General features: G+C 34.8%; 1 long non-coding RNA gene across 1 annotated transcript; it reads left to right on the top strand.

Annotated features, from left to right (window-relative positions):
* Nucleotides 1–27: 27 nt before the first annotated feature.
* LOC136069613 (uncharacterized) lies at nucleotides 28–1,421 on the top strand. Its single transcript, XR_010630847.1, has 2 exons — nucleotides 28–791; nucleotides 921–1,421. It is a non-coding gene; the product is annotated as an uncharacterized LOC136069613 (long non-coding RNA).
* The last annotated feature ends 9,025 nt before the right edge of the window (nucleotides 1,422–10,446 follow it).

The following is a 10,446-nucleotide window of genomic DNA, read 5'->3' as shown; positions in this document are numbered from 1 at the left end:
TTTTTTTTTTTGGGTTGAAAATTTTGATTTGAGGGATTAAAGTTAGTACAGTGAGAGTGAGTATTTTTTTTTTTCTTTTTTTTTCTCTAGTCAGGTTTCTAATATTAAAATAATCCATTGAGTCTAGATTTTGTTTTTACAGTTTTTAACATTTTGTCTGATCTGACTATTTGGGTGTTTGAGTTTCTGTAATGGGTTTGTAAAAATTAGTCATCTAAAAAAAAGGGTTTTGGAGTTATAAAAAAAGGGGTTTTGGATTTTAGGGGAAATGGGTTTTGTTTTTTTAGAAGAGGCAGTCTCTATGACCCTGTCTATGGAATTTGCTGCCACTTCTGCAGGTTTTGTTTATACCCTTATAGTCTCTGTATCTCCATTATCCATTTTAATTTTTGTCTATGGAATTTGCTGCCACTTCTGCCACTTCTCTCTCTTTTTCCTGTTATTTTAACTGCCTCAAATTTTTCAGAGGGACCATTTGCATTTAGTTTAGTTCCCTTATTTATTATTCAGATGCAATTATATGTAAGGAAAGCTTGGTCTAAATTGCACTGATGTAGGACCTGATCCCGATGACATTAGTTATGGAGTTCATACAACTGTGACACACTACATTGCAAATCATCACTGCTGGCTTCATAGTCTTCTTATTATTCCATTGGTTCTAAATGATGAAATTTATGAGAATATATAGATCTCTTTACTATTTATTGGTTTATTTATTTATGCAGTTTGAGGATGACAGTTTGGAGTTTGCAAAGACTGTGAAGTAGTGGAATGTAAAGATTATCTCAGTGAGTATTGTTTTTCTTGATCTAGTTGGTTGTTTTGATCTTAGTTATGTTGAATGAGATATGAGTATATCGATGTCTGTGGCCATTTATTATTAGGATTTGATGTGAATGTATATTGCAAATGTGCAGATTAGCAAGAATGAGCGACACCAAGATAGAATTGCAGCATTGGATGTGTGAGAAAAACTAGAAGATTTTGTGCACCGACATTTTACTAATAGATAGTTTGCTTGAAAAATCAATTACCCATATTTACAAATTTGGATGGTCTAAAAAGGAACTTTGTCGGGTTATAAAAAAAAAAAAAGGAACTTTGTCTTCTATTTTTGACATCATCTGCTTTAGAGGGGCAGTTCATACTGTGATTGATGATAGGAATTTTATATGGTGAATGAGGTAGAAGATGGTTAGTCTCGTCACTCTATTTTTTTATTTAGTGGCGTTAATGTTAAAATATGCTATATTTCCTCAAGTTTCATCTAGTTTGATGGTAGATTTAAAGAAATTTCTGCAGTTGTAGATTTTTCATATGGAAATTTCATTGATGTATGCCTAAGGGGTAATTAACCTGTGTGTCTGTCTGTATGGGAATTCTATAATAACTTTCAGTGAGGGTAGCATTGCTCAAAAGACTTTACATTCATTTTTAATTGCTACCTACAACATTATGGTACATAGTAATGCATTTAACAAGAAACGACCCACTTAAGGCAAGGTATCTAAAAGCTGAACTAGAGATGACCCGACCCAATGGCAAACTTCCCATTTAACAAGCAGCAGAAAAAAAAAATAAAAAAAAAAATAAAAATCAAAATCCAACCCAAGACCCGACCCGAGACCTGAAAAACCGACCCAGTTATAGACCCGATTATTCGGGTCGGGTCGGGTTTCAGGCAGAGAAATCCAATTTATATCGGGTCGGGTTTCGGGTCACAGTAAACCCGACCCGACCCGACCCAATATCAGTCCTAAATACTGTTACAGTGCGGTCTCAAAAATGAGACCGCACTGTAGCACTATGCTATAATTTTTTATTAATTTCTTTCTCTTTCTCTTCCGTGTTGTCTCCTTCCACGTCTATCTCTCTTCTCTCTCACTTCTCCTCTGTCACTCTCTCTCGTGCTCTCTCCTTCTGGTGTCTCTCTCTCTCAGGCAAGCCCTCCATAGCTCGCCAAAACATGCCGCGCCGTTATTCTCCAAACCCACATGCTCTCTCCTCGTCATCATCGCCGTTATTTCCATCCCACTGTCCGATCCGATTACCCTCCGATCTCTGCGCTATCTCCATGCCCACATGCCGCCGCGACCTCTGCTCTCCGTCCACTCCTTTCCTTTTCACTGTCTCTCTCGTGCTCTCCATCCACTCCTTCTTACTCTTTCTTTCATTTTCTCTCTGCATCTCGAGTTCGTGGCTTGGGTGTGGTTGGGCTGCGGTGGTTTTTCGTGGATCGTGGGTCTCTACGGTGGTTCGTGGTGGGTCTCTACGGTGGTTCGGTGAGTGGATTTTGCAATTTGATATTGGTGAGTTTTAATTTCAGTAGTTTTGATTGATTTTGGTGGATTCTTGATTTCGGTGGCTGGGTTGTGGGTTGATCGGGTGGTTTGGGTCTTTGTTGTGATGTTTGATTCTTTGATTTGGATGACTAAATTCATAACTTTCCTAGTTTAAAAACCCAACTAGAAAAGCCCAAATAAAAACTGATAAAAAAAATCTTATCTTTAGCAAAACCTAGAACACCCATTGGAGTGAAAAGCATAAAGAAAACAAGAACTACACGTACCTGGCACTGTAGAGACAGATCTGGCGGTTTGAAACTACAAAACTCCAACTGGGTTTTTGTTTTTGTTCTTGTTCAAAGAGAGAACAACAAACTACAAGAAAATCCAATACTGTGTATAATGAGTGAAGAGAGAGTAAACCCAGAAAGCAAAAAAAAAAAAAATTGAAACTTGAAGGCTTTAGCCACAAACCCAGATAGAATATATGAAAAAAAACCCAGATAGAATCGGGTCCTTCTCTTTTCTCGATGAAGACATTTCCAAAAACACAAACACAACAACACTATCACACACACACAAACATAACAACACTATCCAAAATCTAAAACCAAACAAAAAACAAGAATGACTTACACAGAGTCTCTGAGGGAGGCGAAGAGCTGAGGGAGGCGGAGAGAACAACAACGGAGTGTTGGGATTTTTGTTTTTTAAAAAATTGGGTTCAGACTTACTTACTTATATGACCCGACAACCGACCCGATACCGACCCGACCCGTAAATAACCCGAAATTAAGACCCGAAAACCGATTCGAATATTCTCAGACCCGCCCAAACCCTATCGGGTCGGATCGGGTCGGGTTTTCGGGTGGGCCGGGTCCTTGCTCAGTCCTAACAGTATTGCAAAATTTTTGGCATGTACAGTCTCTTTAAACTTAAACCTCTTTGGCGGTCCCACGTGTTGTTCTGTCCTTTTTTATCCTTTCCTGTGTTTGCGTTTATGATTATTTTTTTCTTTCTCCTGAAGTTTTGTTTTAATAATATTAGAGCATTCCCAACAAGGTGAGTAAAACTTTTAGCATATGCCACCTTAAAATCTAAAATTTTAGCATATAACAACTTATTTTATAACCCACTCAACATCAAATATTCTATATTTTTTACCATTTTATTTAAATAATATAAACTGCTCATTAAAATAATAATAAAATAACTACACCAAAACTATAGCAACTAGCCAACCCCCTCCTCCTCCACCACTCCACCACCCCTACCACCGCTCCACTTGCCATAACCACCGTTGTAGCAACCAGATCCACCACAACCACAAACAACAGCAGAGAAAAAAGAAAAAGAAAAACTTCCACATCCACCCACCACACCCACTACATCCACATCCACCGTTGGACCCAAAAAAAACCCACAAACCAACAGCAATTGGACCAAATCACCACCAACCACAGCAAGAAAAAAAAAAAGGAAAAAAAACCCACAAACCATGGCCAAATCGAACAGTAACCCACAGCCAAAAAAAACCCACAAACCAAATCAACCAAATCGGACCATGACTCCTTCGATCCATGCTTCGACCCGTGCTCCATGGTTGACCACCAAGCTCTGTCGCACGATCAGAGCCCAATCAGACCCAAGAAGAAACACGCAAAACCAAAAAAAAAAAAAAAAAAGCCTCCATCGCCACCACCGGACCACAGCCTCCAATCAGACCCAAGAAGAAACACGCAAAACCAAAAAAAAAAAAAAAAAAAGCCTCCATCGCCACCACCGGACCACAGCCATCAGCATCCCACAATCGTTGGAGCACGATCATTAGCGGAGCCCACTCATCGGTGAAGCACAAAGAGAGAAGAGAAAAAAAAGAAGTGAGAGAGGAAAGAAAGGGAAGATACTCCGGCCTGGGTTTCGTTGGAGAGAGAGCATTTGAAAATCCAACCTGGCTTGGCTTGATACTTTGGCCTAGGTTTCATCAGAGAGGGAGGCGTCGAGCAGAGGGAGAGAGAGAGAGAGCAGAGAAATGGTGAGAGGGAGAGAGAGAGGAGAGAATGCTCTTAAAAACCCTTAATGAGAATGCTCTTAAAAACACATCTTTTGTCATAATTTTTGCTACAATTTTGCTAGCACGCTAAGACGTAAGTAGTGAAGTTATGTACCCGTTATTTTTACTCTACTGCTCACAACTTGCCACGTAAACAAATTACGGTAAAAATTGTGCTCTTAATATTTTTCATTTTGTTTGAATTGACTAGATTGCCCTCGATTTGTGATTGACTAAAACTTTTGGGCTTACTTTCTTTCTAGTATTTGGTGGAAATTATGGTGACCAAAGTCGTTATTACAATAGCTGGAAGTTTTGACACGGGCGGGTGCTGAAACTAGCCTTGTTTGGGTCAGAAGAAAATTGGACCCCCAACCTTCCCATGTGACCAAATCGCAGCTCCAAAATAATTAAGGGTAAAGGGTGTCAAAATCACAATAGAAACCGCAGGCACCTTGTTATGGCATACAATGAGTTGTTCAACTTTTTTGCGAGACTTTTGACAGTTTGACTCTGTCTTTTAATTAACGTAGTGCCCAAGTAAGACAAAAATAGAAATTTGCTATAAGGAAATTTCCTCTTTGGTGTACTACTTCACACTCTCTTGCAGTCTTGTCCAACAGTAAGGACTAGAGCTAACACACTGACTTATACTACCACACCCTTATTTCTTCCTGAATTCTTTTCGACTATGTCTTGTGCCACGTCAAGTGGCACAATAAATGTCACAGCTAGCATATATGATAAGTTGTGGTTGATAAAGAATTAGTAGTAGGTTCAAGTTGAGACAACCTTCTACCAATTATAACTTACCACATGGATGAGTTGTGATATTTGTTATACCACTTCATGTGGCGCAAGACTTATTTATCTTTTTCATTTTATTTTCAAGTTTTTAGGTTCGAAAATTTTAATATATGGGTCTGTTTAAAATTCATTTATTTTGTTAAAATTGAAAACTTTTTGTTGAAAGTATTGTAGATAAAGGCAAAAGTTAGCTGAAATAATACTGTGAGACCAATAAATAGTATTAAAAAGTATAATAAAACTCATAAATAATAACAAAAATAAGTTAAATAGTAAAATAAATGTTGAAAAATGCGCACTGCCTATCCTTGCATTGCTCGTGAAAACTAATGATATTGTTAATTTATTTTTACTTTTTTTTTTTGTGGTTTATAGATCAAATGCTACTATATTTAAAAGAACGGACATATATATAGAATAATAAAATAAATAAATAATCTACAAGATTTGTTACAAAAGTAACAAAGCAACAATGATAATTAATTGTTATTTATTTTTTTATTATAAAAACAATGATAATTAGACTACCACAATATATTGTTATAAAATTATTAAGGTGTAATTTTTAAATGATGCAAATTAACCAAAAACAGGTATAATTAATCTCTATATAATAATTTTATGCTGTAATATTAGAAAAATAAATAAATAGAGAAGATTCAAATGCTATAAATTTGATGCTTTACAAACGCCCCCAGCCGAACGCCAGTTTAACACGCAGATATGCTTTTCTGATGGCCTGGGATTTTCTACTTTTCATTTTCGAGCTGAATAGTATGTACTGTAGACTCTGTACGTATACAGAAGTATAGGACGTTAACTATTTTTTTTTTTTTTTTTTTTGCTGTCATTAACAACTTAACATTGAACTTGCACAATAAGAAAATTGACATACTTTAATATACTGTAAAAATTATAACTTATGGGATTTGACACTAGATGTAACGTCAAAAAAATAATAATAATATGAAAGAGAAAGTTTTAATTACTTTAAGTACCATATTTTTTTAGTTTCTCAAAAAAAAAAATTAAAGAACAACTTTAAACACCATTGAACATAAATATTGAAATCCTATGGAAAAAAATATATTTGTAATAAGCTAGTCACTTATTGCAATTACACAATTCTCTCAATTTTCAATTCCTTTTCTGGTTGTTATTTTGTTAACATGTTTATAAGGAAACAATGAGGTGACATTTTTTTTATAGACATGACAGCTAATTTTTTAATAAAAAATTTAAATGACACTGCATTGAAAATCTTAGACCCATTCTACAAGGACCATATCACCTACAATGTGTAAATGTACAATTCTTGTAATGTGAATTAACTGGCCTAGCTAGCTAATCCATACTAGAATATATATGACAATCTTAGACTTATTATACTAGGACTATTATCTATATGATATCTCTCACTTTTCTCTTGTCTCCGTAAATATGTTTAGGTGGACATTACACATGCACACATAGAGAAAGGCGATAGAGAGAAGGATAAATTTTTGGCTTCCGATAGGTTTTCTCTGAGTGTTTTTTTTTTTTTTTTGATGAGCGGTTTTCTCTGAGTTGAGTTGGAGATTACTTGGATTATTAAATGAGGTGGCAAGTTTTGATTAGGCCATCAAATTCACACTACAACAATATTGTACTTTTTAACCAACCCATACCGTATCACTCTCATAAGCCATATTACCATGCATTGATGCATATGCATGATATATATAACCAACATAAATATAACCATGTTCATAAAAATAAAATAAAATATAACATAAATATAACCATAAAACCAACTAATGTTAACATATCATAAAACACAAAGGCATAATATTCATGACAGGAAAACCATTACGAAAACGCTGAGCATACTTAGCAATAATGGGTAGGTATTGTTAGTTTCTAAAAGTTTAGAATAATTGGCAAATCGTGAACACAAACTTGTCTAGATATAGATCCTAGAGCCTGTAGGTATTATTAGACAATACTCAAGGTGATACAAGTCAAGATCCAATAACAAACAGGCTGCAGAAATGAGAATTCAAAATTTGCCTGGTTCGATTGATTAAAAGACATGCTCGACTGATCGAAACACGTATCTGCAGAATTTTATTTCAACTCAAACTCTAGTTAAATGTATTGAGTTTCAAGTAAAACACTACTAGTATATAAAAGAAACCATAAGCATGTTTTTATAAAGGCTTTTCGGAGAGAGAAGAGTGTGCCTCTTTTGTATCTAGGGTTTTGTACTCAAAAAGCTCTCTCATATCTTCTACCGGTGTTATTCCTTGAAAAATCTCAAAATCCGGTGTTGTAGAAGTTGTTGTCTTCTCTAGTAATCAAAGGTGCTGATGATCTAAACCTTTAAGAGTGGTCTTGGAGTCACAAACAGGAGAGTTTATGTTTTTTTATCACAATTGTGGATGCTTGTGTTGCAAAAGTTAAGGAGATAAATAATCCATGGACTCGAAATTATCATGGGGTCGTGGTAGTAAGTTTTCCACTCGAGGTAGTAATAAGATGTTAGTAATCTAAAAACTATTGTACAAACTTCAATTCTTTTTAGTGGATTTGTTTTTTTTTACCTTGAGGATAGTTAGGTAAAATTCTTCCCAAGTTTTTACCGATTTGGTTTTTCTAGGTTATCATATTGTTGTATTATTTAATTTTTCACTACTTTACATGATAAGATTGTTTTGTTTTAACTTAGATCTGAATAATAAATCTAAGTATTCACTTGGTTAATTAATTAGGTTAAACAATTTAGTTTACAGGGGTCTAAAAACATACAGTGGTATTAGAGCGGGTTAGCTATTGATTTAGGTTATTATATCTAAAGTTGATCCTTGATCCCTGTTATCATGGATAATTTTAAGTGTCTTACTTTTTTTGATTGTGATGTTTTGAATAAAAATAACACTATTGTTTCAGTTGATCTTTTTGAGGCTTGTGAAAGGAAATTGCAGGATTTCAGTCTTTCTCAAAAAATTGGTGTAATCCCTTAAAAACACTCTGCTTCTCATGGATTTTCACCTACAAAGCCGAAGACTCATGCTATATGGGTGAGAAAAGACTTGCTAAGGTGAGTGTTGTTTACTTATCCTTGATTTAATTCTTTCAATTATTTGTGGACATGTTTTCTTTTAGTTTTTGATTGTTTTATTTTCTTAGATTGTTTTGATTTTTCAAAAGTCCAAAAACATTGAAAAATTTTCAAAAAAAACAAAAATATTTAATTTTGTATTTAGTTTTATTTTTCTTAAGGATTACATAAATTATGATATATCTCTCTTGATTTAGAACATACTTGACATTGTGGAGAAACTTGAATAGTATGTATTATATAAGTGCTAAGCTAATTCTGATTTTGTGTGAATATGTATTAGTTTGTACATGTACTCATTGGTTAATTAAGAAATTGGTATTTCTTGTTTTTGTACCTTCTATAGCTTAATTGAGCACTATCATTCATAGTTTTACATTGTTCATTTAGCATAATGTGTGCTTTTTTGTTTTGGGTCATAAATTTTTTTAAACCAAAAAGACTTTTATTTGTTTTGTATTACACATCATGAATATGTAATTGAGGTTGGCCTATTGTCTTTACATAACTTGCTTGTGTACCTTGTTTAGCTTAGATGAGCTTATTTTACTGCACTCTGCTAGTTTTAGCTATGTAATGCATGTTATGTGGGAGTTTTTTATAATTTTTGATCACATGTGTAGAGAGGGAAAATTTTCGACCTATCACAAGCTGACACGTCACACTACCAAGTCCACAAAATACAGCCAATTACAAAGCGCCACATACTGCTGCTAGGTTTTACTATCGCTATTCAGAAACCAACAGAAATTTGTCAAGTGTCATGCAAGAACCAATCATGCATCGGCTCGTGCAAGCAATGACATAAGTAGTCTCGCACGTGTAAGCGATGACCGAAGCAACCTCGCACGTGTAAGCGATGACTCAAGCAACCTCACACGTGTAAGCGATGACCTAAGCAACCTCACACGTGTAAGCAATGACACAAGCAGACCAATCAGATTGTGACATGTGTCACCGGTCAGACTCCGCCACATGTCGCTTATCTACCCCTAAACTCCTATAAATAGAAGCCTTCCTAAGGCATTTGGAAGAAAGAGCTAGAGATCTGGAGATCTGAGAGCTGGGAGAGGGCATCAAGCCATCTGAAGCACAAGCAGCATCGGAGAAGATTCAGAAGTCCAGAAGCTCTGCCGGAACCAAGCTCTAAAGCCTCCAAGAATTTCAAGAACTTCAACTTCAAATACAAAGAACATTCAAAGAAGAATCATCCAAATCATATTCCTAGATCTCAAAGCTCACTAGAATCAAGCTCAAAAGCCTCCAGAAACCTCAATAAATCACAAATCAGCGAAGCTCTACGGATTCAAGCCTCTAAAGCCCCAAAGAACTTCCACCACAAACCTTCGAAGACGAAGAACACACGAAGAACACGAAGAACACACGAAGAACACGAAGAACGTGAAGAACAAAGGATTTCTAACAAGCTCATAACCAGAGATTCATTGTAATTCTGTTTCAACAATCTTCGATCCATCCCTTAACCAAATTGAATGATATTTTGTGTTCAAATCAAAATTACATTATTACAATTCCAATTAACAAGTCTTTCAAAGAGATCGAATCAAAGGATAACTCTTTTGTAATCAACAGAGAATTATACCACAATCATCAATACAAATTCGCATTTGTGAAACTATTTTACTTATTTGATTTATTTTGAACTAAGAAATTTAGTCCTCTACAACATGATCTTGATTTTGAAGTCACATGCTTTTGATTGTTAGGACTAGAATTTAATAAGAAAAGAATAAATAACCATCTCACCACTGTTTACTAGCCAATCATAAACACTTTAGTGCATATTATAAGATTTTGTGCTTGAGAAAATGTAGAACATGCATAAAAAGAACATAAGGTGTAGTCTCGGATTAATAATAAAATTGGTGTGTATATTATTGGGTTATAATAAAAATGACATAAAGAAATAAAATTGGTGTGTACATTATCTGGATTAAATAGCAATTTCACAATGAAATAAAAATTGTGTGTACATTATGAGGTAAAAAAAAAAAATACATAATTGCAAACTTGTTTTCTAGAAGATATGAGAGTTATATGATGTAACTCCTTAGGTAATAGTCTCTTTCAAACTTGTGTGATCAATAATGTAGAAATTGTGATTAATTACTATATACATATCACCTCACATGTATCTCATGTTATTACTAGTTGCACACACTACACAAGTTATTCTT

This window comes from Quercus suber, unplaced genomic scaffold (genome assembly GCF_002906115.3).
Source record: "Quercus suber isolate HL8 unplaced genomic scaffold, Cork oak 2.0 scaffold_180, whole genome shotgun sequence".
Lineage (NCBI taxonomy): Eukaryota > Viridiplantae > Streptophyta > Magnoliopsida > Fagales > Fagaceae > Quercus > Quercus suber.
This window is presented reverse-complemented; position numbering and strand designations above follow the sequence as displayed.